Source organism: Lynx rufus, unplaced genomic scaffold (genome assembly GCF_022079265.1).
Source record: "Lynx rufus isolate CCGP_SWC_20201006 ecotype Redwood Valley unplaced genomic scaffold, mLynRuf1.p SCAF_20, whole genome shotgun sequence".
NCBI lineage: Eukaryota > Metazoa > Chordata > Mammalia > Carnivora > Felidae > Lynx > Lynx rufus.
The window spans coordinates 28,774,295-28,794,763 of NW_025814835.1; positions in this window are offsets into that span (position 1 = coordinate 28,774,295).

Consider the following 20,469-nt stretch of genomic DNA (forward strand, 5'->3'; position numbering starts at 1 on the left):
GGAGGCCATTGGTCATGGTGGGGACTGAGGCAAAGAGTGAACACAAGTTCCATCTAAAGACATAAGCTTCTACTCAGCTTCCCCCATGTAGTTTGATGAGAATGTGATTATTATCATTTTTTTAGAGAGAAGCAGAAATTACGGACTTTTATGTAAAGTCTCCCAATATCCAGATACTGGCAACTAATTCTAACATATTCTTTTTATAACTATTGGGTAGCTCAATACTATCCTACACAGAAAAGACATGCCTTTAGGTGGTGGTATTTCACTTGTGAGTCATTGGGTTTGTGACACATAATAAGTTATTATGTCACCATTAAAAATGACATTATTGATAAACATATAATCACACTAACACATGTTCATGGCAAGTAGAAAAAGGTAACAAAGATCATACCATTCTTATAAGGGCTATTTATGGATAGTAAGATGACTAAAAGGATATATAACCAATTGGATAAACTTGTTTTTGCTGGGAAGGGAATCATTGCTGTTCTGTATTTTCTAAGTTATTTTTACAATAATCATATATTGCATCCACAATTTGTTTTGTTTGTGCTCGTTTTAAAAAAGAAGCTTAGAGCAATTACCATGAATAAGACACTATTAGGCACAAACACAAATACAAATCAAAGTTGCATGAGTCATACAGAAGCTTATTAATGAATGGGAGAGACACATTTACTAGTGATATATTAATTGATGAAACAAGTGGGAGAGTTACATGATTATATCTAAGTTGTTGAAGGGGTTCAAGATAGGGAAGCAACTGGAGGGTGGCATGCAACTGGAGGGGGCATGGCCATGGAAGGCAGCTATATGTGGGGTCCCGGAAACCATCCCCAGGTCAGTGGTTCGGGACTCAGCTTAGGGTTGCATTCACAGCTAAGATTTACAGAAGTGGAAGGACACGAAGCGTAAGCAGCAAAGGGAAAAGGCACATGGGGTGAAGTCCAGAGGGAACCAGGCATAGTCTTCCAAGAGTTTTCTCTCAGTGGAATCACATAGGACAAGCTTAACTCTTGCGCTGAATTGTGACAACACATGGGAAGTACTGTCTATCAGGGAAGCTTATCAGACATGAAGTGCTCAGGGTTTTACTGGGGCTGGTCACACAGACACCGCCTACCTAGCATGTACCAAAATTTTAGACTCCCAGAGGAAAGCGGGTTTCAGCATAAAGCACATAGTTTGTATAGTGTAGGCACAGTGAGCCATGCTTGCCTATTAGGGAATAGTCGGAACTTTCCTAAAATCCAAGTTCCCAATACCAGCCAAAGACAACCTTGCCTGCAGCACACTTTTCTAAGGATAGCAATCTCAGGCCTTCTGTTTTATCTCTCCTCTGCACAGAAGCCTTCACAGGGGAGATGAGATTTGAGCAGGGCCATGATTTAGGGAGATGGAGAGAAGAAGGGAAAGTGTTCCAGGTGTGGCCAATTCTCAAAACTAAACCTCTTTTCAGAGATCAGAGAATCCTAAAATTGGAAGGGGTCATAAAAGTCATCTAGTCTAGTACTTCCAGAGGGCAAGCATATGCCATCAGCAGTATGCAAGTCCATTTTAGACTATCCATGGATGAATGTTGAATTGTTTTAATTTGTATATATTAATGTTCATATATTTATCTTGATGCACAGTTACAGGCATACCTCATTTTATTGTGCTTTGCTTTGTTGTGCTTCTCATATATTCTCAGTGTTTTTTACGAATTGGAGGCTTGTGGCAGCCCTGTGTTAAGCATGTCTATTGGTGCCAACTTTCCAACTGCATTTTCTCGCTTTGTGTCTCTATGTCACATTTTGGTAATTCTCACAGTATTTCACATTATTATTATATTATTCATTTTTATACTTGTTATGCTGTAATCACATGGACACATGTTCATGATCTATTAAGTAAAAACAGGTAACAAAGATCATGATACCATTTTTATAAAAGCTATGTATAGATATTTATGACATTTGTTAGGGGGATCTATGATCAGTGATTGCAACTCTCTGAAAGTTGAGATGATGGTTAGCATTTTTTGGCAATAAAGTATTTTTCAATTAAAGTATGTACATTTTTATACATAATGCTAAGTATAGTGTAAACATAGCTTTCATATCCACTGGGAAACCAAAACATTTATTTGAATTACTGTATTGTGATGTTTGCTTTATTGCAGTGGTCAGTAATGAAACCCACAATATCTCTGAGGTATGCCTATACATATATAATGTAAAGTTAATAATAATATTTTATAATATATCACAGACATTATGTATATATGTGTATATTTCTACATATCTATCCGTTATCTGTATAAAAACCTGATACTGTAGGTACTATCTAGGATTAGGCTAATTTTTTTAAATGAATATAACTTATTGTCAAATTGGCTTACATACAACACCCAGTGCTCATCCCAACAAGTGCCCTCCTCAATGCCCATCACCCATTTTCCCTCTCCCCCACCCCCTACCCATCCTTAGTTTGTTCTCTGTATTAAATAGTCTCTTGTGGGGCGCCTGGGTGGCGCAGTCGGTTAAGCGTCCGACTTCAGCCAGGTCACGATCTCGCGGTCCGTGAGTTCGAGCCCCGCGTCGGGCTCTGGGCTGATGGCTCAGAGCCTGGAGCCTGTTTCCGATTCTGTGTCTCCCTCTCTCTCTGCCCCTCCCCCGTTCATGCTCTGTCTCTCTCTGTCCCAAAAATAAATAAACGTTGAAAAAAAAAATTTTATAAAATAAATAGTCTCTTGTGGTTTGCCTCCCACCCTCTCTGTTTGTGTCTATTTTTTCCCCCTTCCCTTTCCCCATGGTCTTCTATTCAGGTTCTCAAGATCCACATGTGAGTAAAAAGGTTAATTTTTTTAAAAAAATGTGTTAATTGAAAGACAAATATTAAATAATATTAAGTAATTAATAAATATAGAATAATTAAATCTTAAATAAATCTCAAATAATATCAAATATTAAATAAACAACAGCCTCAGGGGGCTGAGGCCACATCCAACCCCTGAGGACAGTACAGTGAGCAAATGGCTGATGCTGATCAGCCCAGCCTCCCTCCCACCACGGAAACCTCACTACCACGTTTTTACTTTGGTTATGTAGTGTCATATGCTACCTGTGTAAAGGAAGAGCTTTTTGCTAAACTTCTAAGGTACCTTCCAGATCTACTAGACAACACTTCCCTGATTCTATGAGACCTCGTAATGTAAGTCAGTGGGAAAATGGAATTCAATTTTTACTTATTATTTTAAGAATTCTTTTTTTTTTCTTGTATAACTCAAGATACTTCTTTATGGATACTATCATTGTTTATCCACTGCAGGAAGTTCATTGAAAAAAGAAAACACACAAATCACCCAGAAGCTTCCTGTTGTACATTACTTTCTGCATCTTAAATCCAACTTCCTCATCTCTCTGTTCTTTCACCAAATTCCACTCTAATACCTTTTACGCACGAGACACTGGCATTGCCGACTTGGCCTGATTCTGTTTCCCTTGCCCATCCTTCAGGAAAGGCAGTCCTTGGTGACAATATTTTGGCTCTGACCATCCACTCTGGGTTCCAGCGGGACTTCTAAAACCACTCACTGCAGTTCTCAGCCATGCCCTCTGAGATTTCTGAGCCCACAGAGACTAGGAAGTTATTATTAAGCAGAGAAATATACCTTTGTGATAGTCCTGGAGGCTATTTCAGGCAAGTGAGCTGAAAACCTAAGTGAGGCTTTTTGATTGTTGATGCCTGGGGGACCCAGAAGCAAGAGCCCCTCTTCTCTTTCATCTAACAAGCCCCTAGGATAGATGCACCTTATAATGTCTGTCAAAGAACTTAGCTTGCTGTCAGGAAGAGGTCTCTGCCTTTCAACATTATTAATTCACTTAACAAAAAAAGTACCTATTTTGTGTAAGACCCTGTTCTGAGCATTGGGGACACGCAGTGAGTGTGGTGCCCTTGATTTCTGTCCATATGGAGATTACATTTCAAGAAGCCTTAGCCACAGGCAAAGCAGACAGCCTGATGACTTTACACAGTCCCATCCGCCTCTGTGCTCACTCCCAATTGTCTCCCTTTCTTTCAGATGTGAAAATCTAGATCTTATTTTATAGGTAAGGTTTGGATGTCTAATGGCCACTAGACAGTGTTCGATCAAGTGCTTAAGTCAGGCACTCTCTTAGGTCTGGAATTACACCTCTATCCACTTACATATGAACCAACATTTAAGGCTCAAATAAAGTTAAACCTCTTCTGTGAACTATTCTGTATTAGAAACTCTGAGAAAACCTGTCTTTACTCAGTTCTCCCATGGGCACAGGTCTGCTCCATTCCTTTACCTGAGCAGTCAAGCTGGTGCCTGTGAGCCTGTCTCTTACAGATAGGTGACTGGACTACGGTGGGCAGCTGATCCTGGGAGAGCCTATCTATCTCTAGGCTGGCCAGGTGCCTCTGAGCAGGTCTTCGTTTGAGAGAATTGCTTAAAGGAGCAGTGTGACTTCAGTGGGCCAGTCTGGCCTCTGAATTGGGCTTACAGGGCTGTTGACAGAGGAAGCAGATAAGAGGAAGGGACACACACACACACATACAGCTGCATCATGGGAGAGGCGGAACTCTGGCAAGAAGACGGTAGACTCCTGCTGTCAAGGGGCACTGCCAGAATGGCCTTAGATCTCAATGGTCTTTGATTCCCATTTATATTATTGTCCTGTGAAGAGGCCCCACTGTGCTTGAGGTATTCTGAGCTCCTGTTCCTTCTAAATCAAAGGGCTGAGGTGAGATGTTTCTTCTCCTCCAGCCCCATCCCTTCCCTCTTGTCATCTTCCCTCACATGCTTTCTCTCTTGCCTCTCTGGACCAGAGCCTTACAGAATTCCTGATACTTAGCTTCTTAATCCCAATAACTTGTGAAGTTTTTGCAAAGTGCTCAGTCCTATGCCAGGTGCCAAAAGGGATAAGAAAGGAAGTAAGATGTTCAGCTCCAGCCCTCAGGGAGCCTCTATTCCGGCAAGACAGGGAAGGCCTGTGAGCACCACCAAGCTTGGTAACTCGCCAAGCCAAGGTCTGACTATCCCTGAATGCAGTGTATTTGGGTGCCTGTGAAGTCAGAGGAGGCCTCTGGGCACTGGGGGAGGTGAGAAAATGTGGCTGGAAGGAAAGGATTGGGGAGATCATCCTAGTTACAGAGACCAACATGAGCAAATGTCTGAGGAAGGGAATGAAACTGGTCGAGGGGGCCAGGAGGAAGGTCCAAATGGGGAGAGGAGAAGGGGGCTGGAGATGGCTTCACTCTGCAGTCCTTACCCTGCCATTAAATCTGGGGGGGGGTAAAATGGTGAGCTGGCCAACCTGCCCTCTCAATCACCTCATCAGGCATGAATTACCCGGGATTAAAAAAAAAGAAGAAGAAGAAGGAAAGGCCTCATTATGTGGTTGGAAATCCTCATACCAGAGATAAAATTTTATGAGTTGCCTATTGCTCAGCACCCCATATTTTTGACATTCCCTGTTTCACATACAGTATTTTAAATACATGAGACACAGACATTACTGTTTTTTTTATTTTTTTTTTACCCTTTCATTTTTTTTTCTTTCTGTCATGGCTTAGTGGGTAGCTCTGAAGTTTTTAATACTGAAGGGCCCATTTCATGTTATTTATTACCCTGCTTGCGTGAAAGCTGAGGCCTATAAATCGTCAACACAGGCCGTCTAATTCCAGCAACGGCAGGGCTTCGTCACATGTAATTAAAAGATCCCAAAGCCATTGGAATGTAATGGATTTGGAAATGACACCATAGGGGCGCGGGGAGCAGGCCCAGGAAGAGGCAGCCGTATTTCAAAGGCTCTCCTGCGTGGTCTGGGATCGATGGGGCCGCCTGGCTGGCCTCCAGCAAGGCTGGCTGCAGTAGGGATAGAGGAACGGTCTGGATTTGATCTCACCCTCAACTCGGAGATCTTTCCAGCTCCCACCTGCATGGAGGCGCACCTGGCTCTTGGCTTCACAAACTCCTTCAGCCTGGCCTGCCAAGGTGCCACCTCTGGTGGCAGAGAGCATCCTAGCAGGAGTGTTTCTAGAAGTCAGGAGGTAACCCCGCTTCACAGACAGAGAGCCAGCCTAGGATGGGTGGCAAGGGCTTGGTTCCACCTTCCCCACAAGTACAACTGTCCTCTCATTCTTGGTCCCCATCTGTCTCCCTGAAGCTGTTTCCAGCTGTTCTAGACAAGGTCACCCATGTACAGCTCCAAGGTTGGCAGTGAAGTTTCCTTGACTGTCCACATCCACCTAGAGTCCCCTACCTCTTCCTGTGAGCCCCTGGGGCACCTTGTCAGCCCAGCTGTGAGATACTATGGGGCTGGAAGCGGGTGTTCATTTGCCTGGCTGCCTCATCATCCCTGACAGCTCCTCAGCAACAAGGGCTGCGTTTAAGTTGTCTTAAAGTTGTTAGCCCAGTGGCTTTTACACAAACCTGCTGTGTGGTAGGTGGTCACAGGGATGGGCAGGAAGGAAGACAGGGAGGAGAAGAAAGGACAAAAAGAAAGAAAGGAAAAAGGGAGAAAGCAGAGAGGGATCTTTGGTGATCTCTCCATCTCCTGGTTTTAAATAATAAGCTAACCAGACTCCAAGATGCCCCCAATGACCTCCACCTCCTGCTAGCACATCCTTGTGTCCCTCCCCACCCAATGCACTGGGTTAGTGTTTGTGACTAATGGCATGTGGCAGAAGTGTGGTACGTCACTTAGGAGATCAGGTTATACAAAAGACTGCAGCTTCTTCTTTTCCCCTCTCCTTCTCTCTTGAATTTCTTATTCTGGGGAAGCAAGCTGCCATGTTGTATGAGCAGCTGTATGGGTAGGCCCGTGTGTCTGGAAACTGAAGCTTCTGGCCGGCAACCTGACTGCAATCCCACTAAGCTGCTCCCAGGTTCCTGACCTCAGAAGTCATGTGACTAAATGAAGATTCTTTAGGCTTCTCAGTTCTGGAATAATGTATTGCACAGTGATAGATAACTACATACAAACACCATCTGTATGTTGATGACACCAAATTTTTGTTTCCTACTCAGACCTCTCTGCTCAACTGCAGAATTGTATACCCAACTGCCTCCTTTACCTCTCTGCCCTACATTCCAAACTGAACTCCTGATCATTCTCTTAACCTGCTTCCTCCTCAGTTTTCCCATGAGAGTTGGTGTCAACTCCCACCCGGAGGCTAGCTACAGCCTCCTCTCTGCTACCTGCCTCCTCCCTTGGCCACTGCAGTCTGTTTTCTACCCCACAGTTGGAGATCCCAATCAAATGTAAGTCAGACTATGATACTCTGAACCAAAATTTGCCACTCAACTGCCTGAATTCCCAGGCCTCATTACTCTGCTCTTCTCACCATCACCTTTTTATACAACACTTAGAACCTTCAAGAATATTATACAATTAGTTTATGATGCTTACTGCTTATTGCTTATCTCTGCTGGTTTGTAAGCTCCACGAGAAGAGGGATTTTTGTTGATGTTTTCTATTTTGTTTATTGTGGCATCTCCTAGAACAGAAGACCCAGAACTATGAGCCTGGGACATAGTGGTAGGCAATAAATATTTGCTGAAGGATGGAAGGCAGGGAGGAATAGATGGTAGGGGGTCAGGATGGTGAAGGAGGAAGGACAACTCTATGAGAACGCTTCATTTTAATCTGAATTGTTCCTCTCCTTGTAAGATGTTTGAAGGTGGGAGAGGCTATCCTACCCCAACATCTGGTGGCAGGCTTGCTGAGACCAGGAGTCAGGGAATGTGTATGAACGATCTGCTTGGGCCACCCAGGAATCCCTCAGTTTTGCTGTTCTCCCCATCCAGAAAACCTGGATATTTTCACTTCTCCGGTGTTTTGCTGCTTTTCACATCCAGCTCTATGCTTTTCTGGCTTTGTCATGGGTTGACTTGTGTCCCCCTAAGAGATATGTTGAAGTCTCAGCCTCTCAGTACCTTAGAACGTGACCTTATTCGGAAATAAGATTGTGGCAAATATAATTAACTAAGTTAAGATATGGTTACATTGGAAAAGTATGACCTTAATCCAATATGATTAATTGTCTTCTTAAGAAGAAGAGACACATAGGGAAAATCACATGTGAAGACAGAGGCAGAGATTGAAGTGATGTATCTACATGTCTAGGAGTGCCAAGGATTGCTGGCCATCACCAGAATCTAGGAGAGAGGCATGGAATGGATTCTCTCTCAGAGTCCCGGAAGGAACCCACTGTGCCAACACCTTGATTTCAGATGCTCAGTTTCCAAAACTGTTAGAGAATAACTTTCTGTTCTTTTAAGCTACCTAGTTTGTAGTCCTTTGTTATAGCAGTGCTACGACACTTACACATATCTCCATGCCTTCTCCAAGACTATCCCAGTCCTGCCTTCTCTCAGCATTAACAGACTATTAGAACACACCAGTTTTGGCGGCCCCTGGGTGGCTCAGTTGGTTAAGCGTCCGACTTCAGTTTGAGCGGAGTTTGAGCACCGTGTTGGGCTCTGTGCTGACAGGTCAGAGCTTGGATACTGGAGCCTGCTTCGGATTCTGGGTCTTCCTCTCTCTCTGCCCCTCCCCTGCTCATGCTCTGTCTCTCTTTCTCAAGAATAAATAAACACAAGGAAAAAAAAAGAACACAGCATCTTTGATTTGCCACAGAGTGTTTTTTCTCTCACGTACAATAGAATGAATCTCATATCCTCCAAGAAAAGAAGCCCTCTTGGACAGCTTGAGAAGAAGGAGGCCAAAACTCTTAGCATTCTAGTATTTAAAGGTTAAACTCTAGAATATATGGTTTCTTTCACATTTAATGTGCATTCTACTGGCTTGAGAAAATGTAGATAGTCCATCTTATCTATTTTCTTGACTTGCTCATTCATTACCATTTTGTCACTCTGATTAAATGTCATCAAATGATAAGAAACAGATGTGTCTCCTTCATTGCCCATAGTTATAAGTCCAACTGTGGTAAAGAAAAGGCACTCATGCTGACTGATAAGGACTGTTTGGTGAGTAAGGGTCTGGTTGTCTGGTTTACCTATTCCCTTTCTATTTTACAAATGAGGAAACTGAGGCCCAGGCAGGAAAAGTGACCCCGAGAGATGAAGAACCACCAAATGTTTCCATTTTATCTCCATATAGGATCTCTAACACTGGGGCTTTTGCTCAAAGTCAAACAGTTACAAATATAAGCCCTTGTATAGTCATTGCTAACCATAGACCAAGAGCTATATTCAAATCCCAGCCCCATCATTCTTTGCTTGTACAATCTGGGGCAAGTTATTTAACCTCCCCAAGCCTCAGGGTCCTCATCTGAAAAATGAGGGTGGAAATACCAACCTTGCAGGGTGGGAGGGGGATGCAATGAGAATGTCATCGAGGAACTGAGCCTGTGTACTGTGGGAATGCAACAAACGTTCACTTCTTAACTTTTATTCCCATCACATAAACTCCAAACTAGAAAAAGGTAGAAACAAATTACATTTTCAACAAAATCTTGGTCTATTTGTCACATTCAGCTTAAGTTGGAAAAGTTGTCAGAAATAATGGAAGTGTGTAAAATAATCTATCCCAGCCTTGTCACTAATAGCAAGTGTTATATAGTGCTAGCAAGATCCTTCATCAGCAAACAAAGGCCCAGTGATGTTCACTAAACTTGACTGAGTATAAAAAGGAAATGGGAACCCGACATTTTGGAAAGATTTCCAAACACCAGAGCAGAAACAGGAGGAACTTTCTGGTTGCCCCATGGTGAAGGATCAGATATCATTGCACATGGGAAAGTGGGCAAGAATTACAGACATGGAACAGACCTTGGGTCTCATTAACTAGCTAATTCACTTAACCAGAATGCCTCATTTTCTGAGAATTTCAGTGAACTGAGATTTTACAATATAGTAATATTTGGAGGATATATTTTTTCTTCCCATCAATGGCTGCAAAGATGTCCTGTGTGGTGCACTGAACAGCCTATAGGGCTGATAATAGTAGTGCCAGGATTTAAGAACCAGCTCTACCATTAATCGACTATAGACCAGCCAGTGCACTCGTCTAATCTCAGGGTCACCCTTCAGCTAATGCAAGGTAGGACTAACGCTCTCTGAGGTTCCTAAATTTATAATTTTATATACTGCCGCTGCATGTTCAACCCTTTGTCCAGGTTACACATCCTCCATGAAGGCCCAATTTGTCCCCTGCTTGACCTTGAATAGATAACTGTAAAATGTAAAAGTTGGACCAGATAATCTCCAAAGTTCCTTTGACACTTCACATGTTATTGTTTACGGCAGTATGATATCCAAGGAACTTTAGAGTTTATGTGATCCAATCTCACATTTTACAGACACTTGTAAGTATCTGGAAGAAAGTGAACTTCTTTACTATTATTAATTAATTAGTTAATTAATTAAAGGATTAAGTTTACAAGGCCTTCATCTCAAGTGTTTATGGTGAAAGAAAATGAAAAACCTCATAAAGCTGCCTCACAAGGTGTTATAGACTGAATGTCTGTGTCTCTCCCAAAATTCCTATGTTGAAATTCTAACCCCCAGTATGATGGTGTTAGGAGGTGTGGTCTTTGGGAGGTAAATAGATCATAAGGGTGGAGCCTTCATGAATGGGATGAGTACTACAAGAAGAGACAGAAGAGAGATGGTCTTTCTGCCACAAACTTTCTATAAACCAGGAAGAGGCCTTTCATCAAGAACCCAAACATGCTGGCACCCTAATGTTGGACTTCTGGCCTCCAGAATTTTAAGAAATAAATGTTTGTTGGTTAACCACCCTCCAGCCCCCCAGTCGACAGTATTCTGTTACAGCAGCCTGAACTGGCTAAGGCACATGTATGATGGGGAAAACGCTGGGCCCGAGTTTGAGTTCTGACCAGCTGCTAACCAGCTTTGCTATCCTGAGTAAGTCAACACACCTTTCTGTACTTTTTTTTTTTTCTATCTATAAATTTGGATGCTTGAACTAGTTAGTCTTTGGGCCTCTTCCAGCTCTCTCTTTCTGAGACTTGCCATAGCACTGTAGAATTATCTCTCCAACTTCAGCAACATCTCATACGGGAATAATTTACAGTGAGGAGTAGAGTGGAATTTGTAGAAGGAATACATGCAAAGTGAACTCATAAGGTCTCTTCCAGCTCAAAAGTTGCAGCTTTAGTTCCTCAGACTAAAAGTACCTCCCTGACAGAGTCGCAATTTCACCACACCTGGATGTGAAGCCCCAAAGCCCAAGACAGCTTGAGATCCTAAACAAAGGTGTTTATTCTTTTTCCACCTTCTTCCTGATTTGAGTTCTTGAGCCTGGCATGTTTGGCTTTATAAAACTGCTGAGACAGATTCAGTCATTAGAAAAAGTGGGGCTCAAATGCAAACCCCTGGGTGAGATTAGTTAACCACTTCAGCTTGCCAGTTGGCATCATTTGATCTCTCCTGAAAGCAGTCTTTGACCTTGGCCTCTGGACTCTAAACAAAAGGAAGGTGATTTCTAATAAGACTTCCCCCACCAGAAGTGATGCTATAGTAAACACATTAATTAACATAGACTTTGAAATTGATCACATAAAATGAGTGGAGCCACCACTTTTCAAAGGACACATACAAATCTGAAATGGCTCCAGGTTCATAGAAACTTCTATGTAGCAGAATACCTGAAGCTCCTTTGGCTGCAGTTGCCCTGAATGCTTTATCTTACCAAGAATAATACCCCAATGCTATTTCAGTACCACATTTATTCAGAGGCCAGGCTAGTAGCAGCTTGGACCTTGGACCCTATGGGCAAGGACAAGACCCTTCTGGACAACTGAAATAGCTTCCCACAGAATATTTTGCAGTATGTGAAGTCCATGTACCTTCTCTCTCCTTAGGCTATCATGCAGCACTTTATTGACGCTTATTCAATACACGGCTTCAACACAGTCATAGATAGTTGTCAAAGCTTACAGAAGACTAGATATGGAGAATCAGAACTGAAAGTGGGTTATGAGAGGCACTGGCATTAGGAAGAAATAAGATTGACAGTATAGGATCAAAAGAAAAAACTTTTTAGACTTAACATGAAAACATAGCAATACAAGGACATTTTTATATTAGGGCAGGTAGCCTCATATAATTCAGTAACCCATGAGACTTTTGCACTGTTTAATGTTTATTTATTTCTGAGACAGAGAGAGACAGAGCATGAGTGGGAGAGGGGCAGAGAGAGAGGGAGACACAGAATCTGAAGCAGGCTCCAGGCTCTGAGCTGTCAGCACAGAGCCCAACGCGGGGCTTGAACTCACGGACCATGAGATCATGACCTGAGCCGAAGTCAGTCGCTCAACAGACTGAGCCACCCAGGCGCCCCTGCACTGTTTAATAATGGGTTATGGAGAAGAAGCTACATTCAATTTCAGCGTTTCCTTTATATAATAGTAGGGAGGAAATAATCTTGTCAGGGAAATTGCCAACAAAAATTGTCCTCCCCACCCCCATCACGGTTATTATTGATGAGATTCATCTGAGCTCAGGAACTCTGATTTGTACCTCTGTGTCCCCAGTACCTAGCACACTGCCTAGTACACAGCAGGTGCTCAACACTTGATGAATGAAAAGAAGGCATGTTTTGAAGGGTTGTATTTTTTAATTTCTGGAAAATTCACTTATGTACGATATCATGCTTTCCAATGATTCACTGAATAAAAATCTTTGTGGAAAACCTACAAACTAGGGAGGCAGGGCCTTCCTTCTTAGGGAATGGTGCTGGATCAATGACAGCCCCTTGCAACAGTAAGTGTGAACCATCCTGATGCCTGGTTCTGACGATTGGGCATACTTTGGGACCCTGGCAGTTTTGTGCCTATTTGGAGAAATTAGAGGCCATAGGGGAGTCCATTCCAGACACTCGTTTATTTTAAACCCTTAGACACAAGATAGTCCTCCACCAAAGAGCTTCAGGGAGGGAATCCCACATATGATTGGCATGCTGAAGAACACACATGAGGTGTTATTTCACTCCACCTTCCTGTACCTTGGGCTCTTTTGTTAAATCAAAGCCACTTTTCTCTTGCTGGCTGATTAACTACAACTCAACCTTAAGTCTTGGGCCTCAATATGACAAGGCTAAAGATTTCAGAGAGAGAGGGTAATAAGCTAGGGATTGACATATGGGTCAAACTATTGAAATCAATCTATTACTGGTGACTTATATGCCCAGCAAACTATGTCAAGATCTTTACTAGAAAGGGACAAAGAAATAGGAGACCTAGACCTTTTCTTATAGAAAACCATCTAAGGGCTAAGATACAACCAGCTTGGGTTGTAGGAGGTACAACTTCTGCCTCTTGGATTTACCCCAACCCCCAGGGTTCCTCACATAGGATTATATACTTAACACCTATGTGGGTATATGGCCAAATAACCAATGGTTAGTGGATCATAGTGAGATAGTTTTTTTTTTAATTTTTTAATTTTTTAACATTTACATCCAAATTAGTTAGCATATAGTGCAACAATGATTTCAGGAGTAGATTCCTTAGTGCCCCTTACCCATTTAGCCCATACCCCCTCCCACAACCCCTCCAGCAACCCTCAGTTTGTTCTCCATATTTTTGAGTCTCTTCTGTTTTGTCCCCTTCCCTGTTTTTATATTATTTTTGTTTCCCTTCCCTTATGTTCATCTGTTTTGTCTCTTAAAGTCCTCATATGAGTGAAGTCATATGATTTCTGTCTTTCTCTAATTTCACTTAGCATAATACCCTCTAGTTCTATCCATGTAGTTGCAAATGGCAAGATTTCATTCCTTTTGATTGCCGAGTAATACTCCATTATGTGTGTGTGTGTGTGTGTGTATACACACACACACACACACACACACACACACCACATCTTCTTTGTCCATTCATCGATCGATGGACATTTGGGCTCTTTCCATACTTTGGCTATTGTTGATAGTGCTGCTATAAACATGGGGGTGCATGTGTCCCTTTGAAACAGCACACCTGTATCCCATGGATAAATGCCTAGTAGTGCAATTGCTGGGTCATAGGGTAGTTCTATTTTTAGTTTTTTGAGGAACCTCCATACTGTTTTCCAGAGTGGCTGCACCAGCTTGCATTTCCAGAGATAGTTGTTTTTTAAAGAAATCTTTTACTGCACCAGGCTAAACAGCTGTTTTGATTATGTTCATCTTCCCACTGCTGATTTTGTTTGTTATAAATTGCTGCCTAACAGCACAAAAATTTATTATTTCTCATGATTCTGTGGGCCAAAAATTTCGCCTCTTTTGTGCCCTCATGTGAGCTGGAGTCACTCATTTAGCTGTTTGCCAGAGAGGAAGGTGCAAGAAGGCTTCACTCTCATGTCTGGTGCCTTGGTTTTCCCTCATGTAGTCTCTTTCTCTCTAGGAGAGAAAGAGTAACAAGTGGTTAGTGGTATCTAATCATTCAGAAGTCTAGCCTAAGGTTCTATACAGCTGGCTTCCCCAGAAAGCAGAAAAGTGGAAGCTTCTAGTCTAGGTCTGGCATTGACACAAAGTCATGCTCACCTCAGTTTAGTGGTCAAAGAAACTCACTAGGCCAGCCCCCAGAGGAGGTGAAATAGCCTCCCCTTCTTGATGGAAAAAGCATACAGGGAAAGGCAGAATAGATGGCAGCCATCCTTGGATGCTTTCTAGCATAGGCTTTTTGTTTGAATCTTTGTTTTCCAATTAATTGAATAGATTTTAGGGTCTAGTAACTTGAGTGCCAGGACCAGGGATTGCTCTTTTGTGTGTGTATCTTGAATATTTCCATGGTTCTGATTTAGAATGAGTCAGTCAGGCTTTGATGGAATCAAATGTGGACTGTGTGTGTTTTAACTGGGAGTAGAGGAATGGAGTTCCTATTGGCTGTATGATTAACTCATTACTGAAGCGATCTGAAACAGAACACAACTGTATGTGATTTATGACCAGGGTGGTAAACACTCCTGATGCTACAGGTTCTCAGCCCAGGTGAGGAAACTGGTGTAATCCTAAGATGTCAGAATGTCAGTGGGCCTTCTTCAACAACACTGATTTTGAAGTCTAATTTAAAACTACAGGAATGATACTGAAAGCTTACTGGCAGCTTCCAATGTCTGCCTCTTTGCTTAAATCTAGAACAATCCCGTTCCTTTCAGATACTTTTTTGGAGGAATTCCTGAGATGGTTTTGAAATCAGAATGTCTTCATATGTAGACATAGAGAGACTGAGGAAGTGCGTGTATGTGTGTGTGTGTGTGCGTGCACACACAACTGTTGTGAATAGTTGTGCACCTGGTGAAGGGAGCAAGTATGATCTGAAGTTGAACCTGTGTGCCATAGTCAGTGTGGGGCTGTACCTGCCTGGAGGTAGGGGAAAATAATTTCCACAAGAATGTCCTAAGGTCCCTTTAAGCTGGTGACGGTTCTATGGGCAATACACACACACACACACACACACACACACACACACACAGCCAGTTTCCTGCCTTAATTATAAGACAGTGTTCCTTGGAGGTAAGTAAACTTCTTTTCTTGGAAAGAGTTGTTGATTTGGCCCCAAGAATAGCTTTCTGGGAGAGAAGTTGTGGGTGGTAGAGAAGAGTCACGAACTGTAATCACATTTGTACACCAATTTGCATGTTTTCAAAGCACTTTCAAATATATTATTGCACTCAATCCTCACAATCCTGTAATACAGATATTGCTATTTCCATTTTACAGTTGAAAACACAGAGAGTAAGTGATTGTTCAAGAGGCCACAGCTGCTAGATGTGACAGTTAGAACTGAACCTGGGGCTTTGCCATGGTCTTTCCATATTACTGGTAGAAAAGGCATAGATTTATGTTTTTTCTCTAAATGTTTTTTTTTCTTGTAAAAAGTTTAAAATAGCTTAAAGTATGAATTGGGCAATTTCTGTAATTCTATTGTTATTGCTAATTTTAGGGGCAACCCTATCTTGCTTTTCTCGTAAGCTGTTTTCTATAACATCACCAAACATCTTTATCAAATACCTCAAATCTACATTTGATTTCATCTACATCATCTACAGTAAATAAGACAAGTAAGGGGGTGTGCCGTTAAGATTTTCGAGATGAAAAATGGGATCATGAAGGTGACTTTACTCCTAATCATTTCATGTTTTGGATCCACTAGCATTGCCTCATTAGCTGAAAGGTGCCATCTAAAGACTTAGGATCCTACTGCTCAACAGAACCTTGAGAAATCTGTCACCACAGGACACAGCAAGTCAAGCTTTGTTTTCTTGGAGGAATCTTGGGAAAAGACACTGGAAGATCTCAGCTCTGTCATTCACCAGCTGTGTGACCTTGGGCAAGACATGCCCCTCTCTGGGTCTTAGCTTCCTGACCTATAAAGTGAAGGCTTTGTTAGATGATCTCTGAGATCCTTGTAACTCTGATATTTTATGTTTATAACTTTCCATGTTGTCTACCCATCATCTAGTATTCTGATTTTGAAGAATCTTCTTCCTGTTCAATTCCTTCTTCTTTAATTACATTTCCTCTATTTGTGCTCTGTGTGAGGTCATGGTAAATTTCATAGCTGCTCCCTCCTGGCCTATAAAGTCCCTGCTCCAGGTTATCATAAAAGATTGAGAAAATTAAAATCCATCCCCCTTAGCCTGGCCAATAAGGCTTTTGCAGTCTTGCTCCACTCAGCTTGTCTGCAGTGTATTTCTACTTCCTCTTCTGCAGGAACTTCCTGTTGCAGCTAAGTCAGATATTCTACCCACAACCCCTTCCTAATGGCTCGGTTTTTTACTACCTATCAAATTCGCTCCATCACTTCTTCTCTGAAGCACTACTTTGGACCTACTGCTTTCCATTTATTGGATTTTTAAAAAATCTTTCCAAGTAAATTACAAGCTATTTAACTCAGATATTGTGTGATGCTTCCTTCTGCATCCCCACAGTGCCAAACACAGTTAGTGTGGGTCTATTGATAGGTGAGAGTGTCTATTGGTTAGAAGAGCTTGTCTCCCAATTAGGCACTGGAATTAGGAATTAACATCTCACTGCAGTGTCAAAGCATCCTGACAATGACTACTGGTCATGTCACCCACGGTTCTCTTAGATTACACCAGCAAAGAAGCTTTTTTATTCCCTTCAGCTGGACAAGGAATCCCAGTGACTATAGTCCATGAGGGGTCACTGTTGGGAAGAGAATGGTTGTGCAGGGTAGGCTATGCTACCACAAGGACCCTCCCTGCATAACCCAAATATTTACAGCCACAACATTAGTTCATTTTCTCTGAAGCTATCTTTCATACAAAAAAGAATATTTCTATGCCTTATGCCTTTTTTCTTCATTTAACCAAATGAAGTGATGCTTTTATTGACCACTTAGCTTTTTTAATTCCTTTTTGCTTACAAATCTCCTTTGAACTAGTGAATTGATTTTGATGGGACTTGTTGGGATATTAAAGGGCCCCAAGGTGTGCCCTGAATTCCATGGTGTCTCAGAGGACAGTGAGAAACAAAATGATCACCATCAGCTGCATTAAAAATGGTACACCTGCCATCAATTTAAATTTGTACAGTTGGAAATTTGAAGTTGCTGTTGCATCAGGTGCGTTCATGGGCCAGACTTCATCTAGAACACCATCAGAGAATATATTCCTGGTCTTAGGAGTCTCATCTAAAGTGTGAAAATAATTCTTGAGCAGATTTACAAAATGCTAATTGGAATGCACAGCAAATAGGTCAGTTAAGTTCGTGAGCGTTTTGAAATTATCATGGGTGATATAAGCATATTTTTATTCCTAGTGTTTAATAAAAGCCATTTCTGCATTTGAGCCAAGGGCTTTGGCACATGCTCAGTGCAAGTCAAAGGATTAATAACCAGTAATAAAGGGAAATTGAGCCAAGGAATATCTAAGCTGCATATCTCTAGGGATCTTGGAAGCGGCAGAAGGGACAGTCCTCGAGACGTGCAGGGTGGACTGCACTCATGTCACCATAATCAATCATTCACTGCAAGCCCAATCTACCAGACCATTCCCAGGAGAAAAGGCCAGGGCTGATCTCATGAAGTCCTTGCTTCATTTGCTTATTTCTATGATTAACTGCAAGTAATTCTGTTTGCTTCATTACCAATAGAAACCACATTAAAGAATTGCCAGGTAGGTGGGAGCAAGAATTTTAAAGGATGGGCAGAGGCAGGAGAGAGGATACTTTATGGCATTTCACTTGGTAATAAAGGAGCTCCTTTCTCTGTCTCTATCTCTTCCTCTGTCTCTGCCACACACACACACACACACACACACACACACACACACAATCATCTGCCTTGGGATTTCCAAATTACTTCATCTTTGGTGACCACATGTGGTGAGAAGATGGGTTGGGAGGTCTCCTGAATTCATTCTAAAAGAAATCTCACTGAATTTTGAAGAAAACATTCCTTTACCTTCACGTGCCAGAGCCAAGACAGGAGGGCAGAGGTCTCCCATGTCAAGGTTAGGCTAGGGGGTAGAGCAAGGCAAAATGTGGGGAAAAGCCTTTCAGCTTTAGGATGAGGGAAAATAACTTTAACCACACTGCCCAGACCCCTAGTATTTCATACAATTTAAAGCATTTTACAGAGGGGGATGGGCACAGTAGGGAAGAGGACTAAAAAGTACAAACTTCCAGTTGGGGATGCAACAGTACAGCATGGAGAAAATGATTAATAATATGTAACAACTTAGTATGGCGACAGATGGTAGCTAGATTTATTATGGTGATCACTTTGTAAAGTACATAAATGTTGAATCACTATGTTGTACACCTGAAACTAATATAATATTACATGTCAACTACACTTCAATTTAAAAGATTTTTACATATATCTTCTACTTGGATCATTGAAAATATCCTGTACACTACGGTGGGGTTCATAGCTCTTAGTTTGAAAACAGAAAATTCTGAAATTCAGATGAATAAATCAGGTTGTTTGTCCAAATACACCTCATGGGAGGCAGCCCTTGTACCAGAAACTGCTTCTTTGATGCCATGCTTTGCTCTAAGCCAGACAGCATGACCCTGTGGCAGGTGCTGCAGCTCTGAGAGTTTCTGGGAAACCAGATGGGGTAAACAGACAGAATCTAAGACCAGGTTCTCTTCCTGGTTCTGTCACATATTTAGACAAGACGCTCATTGGCTTTCTCAGCTCAGGATTCACCATCTGTTCACTGGTAATGGTGATGGGGTGGGAGCAATCATGCCTACTCTGTGACTCTCAGGGAAGGTGTAGGGGTCTGTGGACACCCATTTCTGGGATAGGCGCTTCTCCCGTTTGATCCTGACAATAGCACTTTGAAGTCAATATTATCTCTATTTTATATGTCATATGACAGCCTGGAACTCAGAGAGGTTAAGTAACTTGTTGAAGGTATGTGATTTGGTAAGTGGCAGATGTTAGGATTCCAATGCAAGTCTTGTGCTATTTTTACTGTGCTTAGCACCCTAGATGGGATAATGGCTGTGATAGTTCTTTAGATATATACAAAGTTATCCTAATGTAAGAGGAACTGGGTGGTGTTTCAACAAGTATCTGAAGTCTGGAGCAAGCTGGAAGGAGACCAGGGTGAGATAGAGGGGGCCCAGAGCTCCTTGATAATTATGGCAAAGCTGGACACAGTCCCCCACCTCTTCAGTCATCTGTTCTACCTATGTTGAATGTTCTAGATTAATTCACTCATTTGTTTTTTAAACAAGTATCTGCTAAGCCTCACCAATGGCCAGGCACTATGCTTAAAACTGGGGTAGCAGCAGGGACACAGGGGAGTAGCAGGCCATCACAGTATATGTGACAGGGGCACTCAGAGAAGAAAAACAGAAGAAATGGAGGGACTTGGTATCTAGAAGAAGCATGGAATGCAAGGTGGGGGAGGAGGGGGGAGCTTCCAGGACAGAGAGTCAGGAAGTGAGTGAAAAGATGTCCAAGAGCAGGCAAAATGGCCAGAGAAAGGCATTTCCCACTCAATTTCAGGAACTAGCATTGCCAGGAACGGTTCAATAGGTGAGACTGAACACAGACAGAATCCATGGATGTGGAAGCCGTGGGTCACCCAGCTTGAAATGGTCATCAAAGAAAACGGGCCTTCTTGATGACTCTGAGAAGAGAGTACCTTTGTGTCCTGAAGAACCAGCTAGAAAGCCAGTTGGAGGGGCTCCTTCCAATTTACAAATGACTGGGAACAGGGCAAATGCCTTCAGAGAGAGCATGTGGCATTGGTTGCCTCCCTTGGCAATGAGCCACGCTGCCCTCATCTGCCATAACCTGGGTCAAGCTCTGGAAGCCTCTCTGTGAGACCCTGGCTGGGGCCCCAGCCTGCATGTCTCTGTCCAGCCTCACACACTGTACAGGGCTCAGAGGGAGGTGTTGCTGGGGAGTCCAGCTGCAGTCAGCGAATGCTAAACCTGGAGCCGGCAAATGAGCATTTAGTGCCCTCCCTGCCTTGCTCTTCCCCAGTGGCTT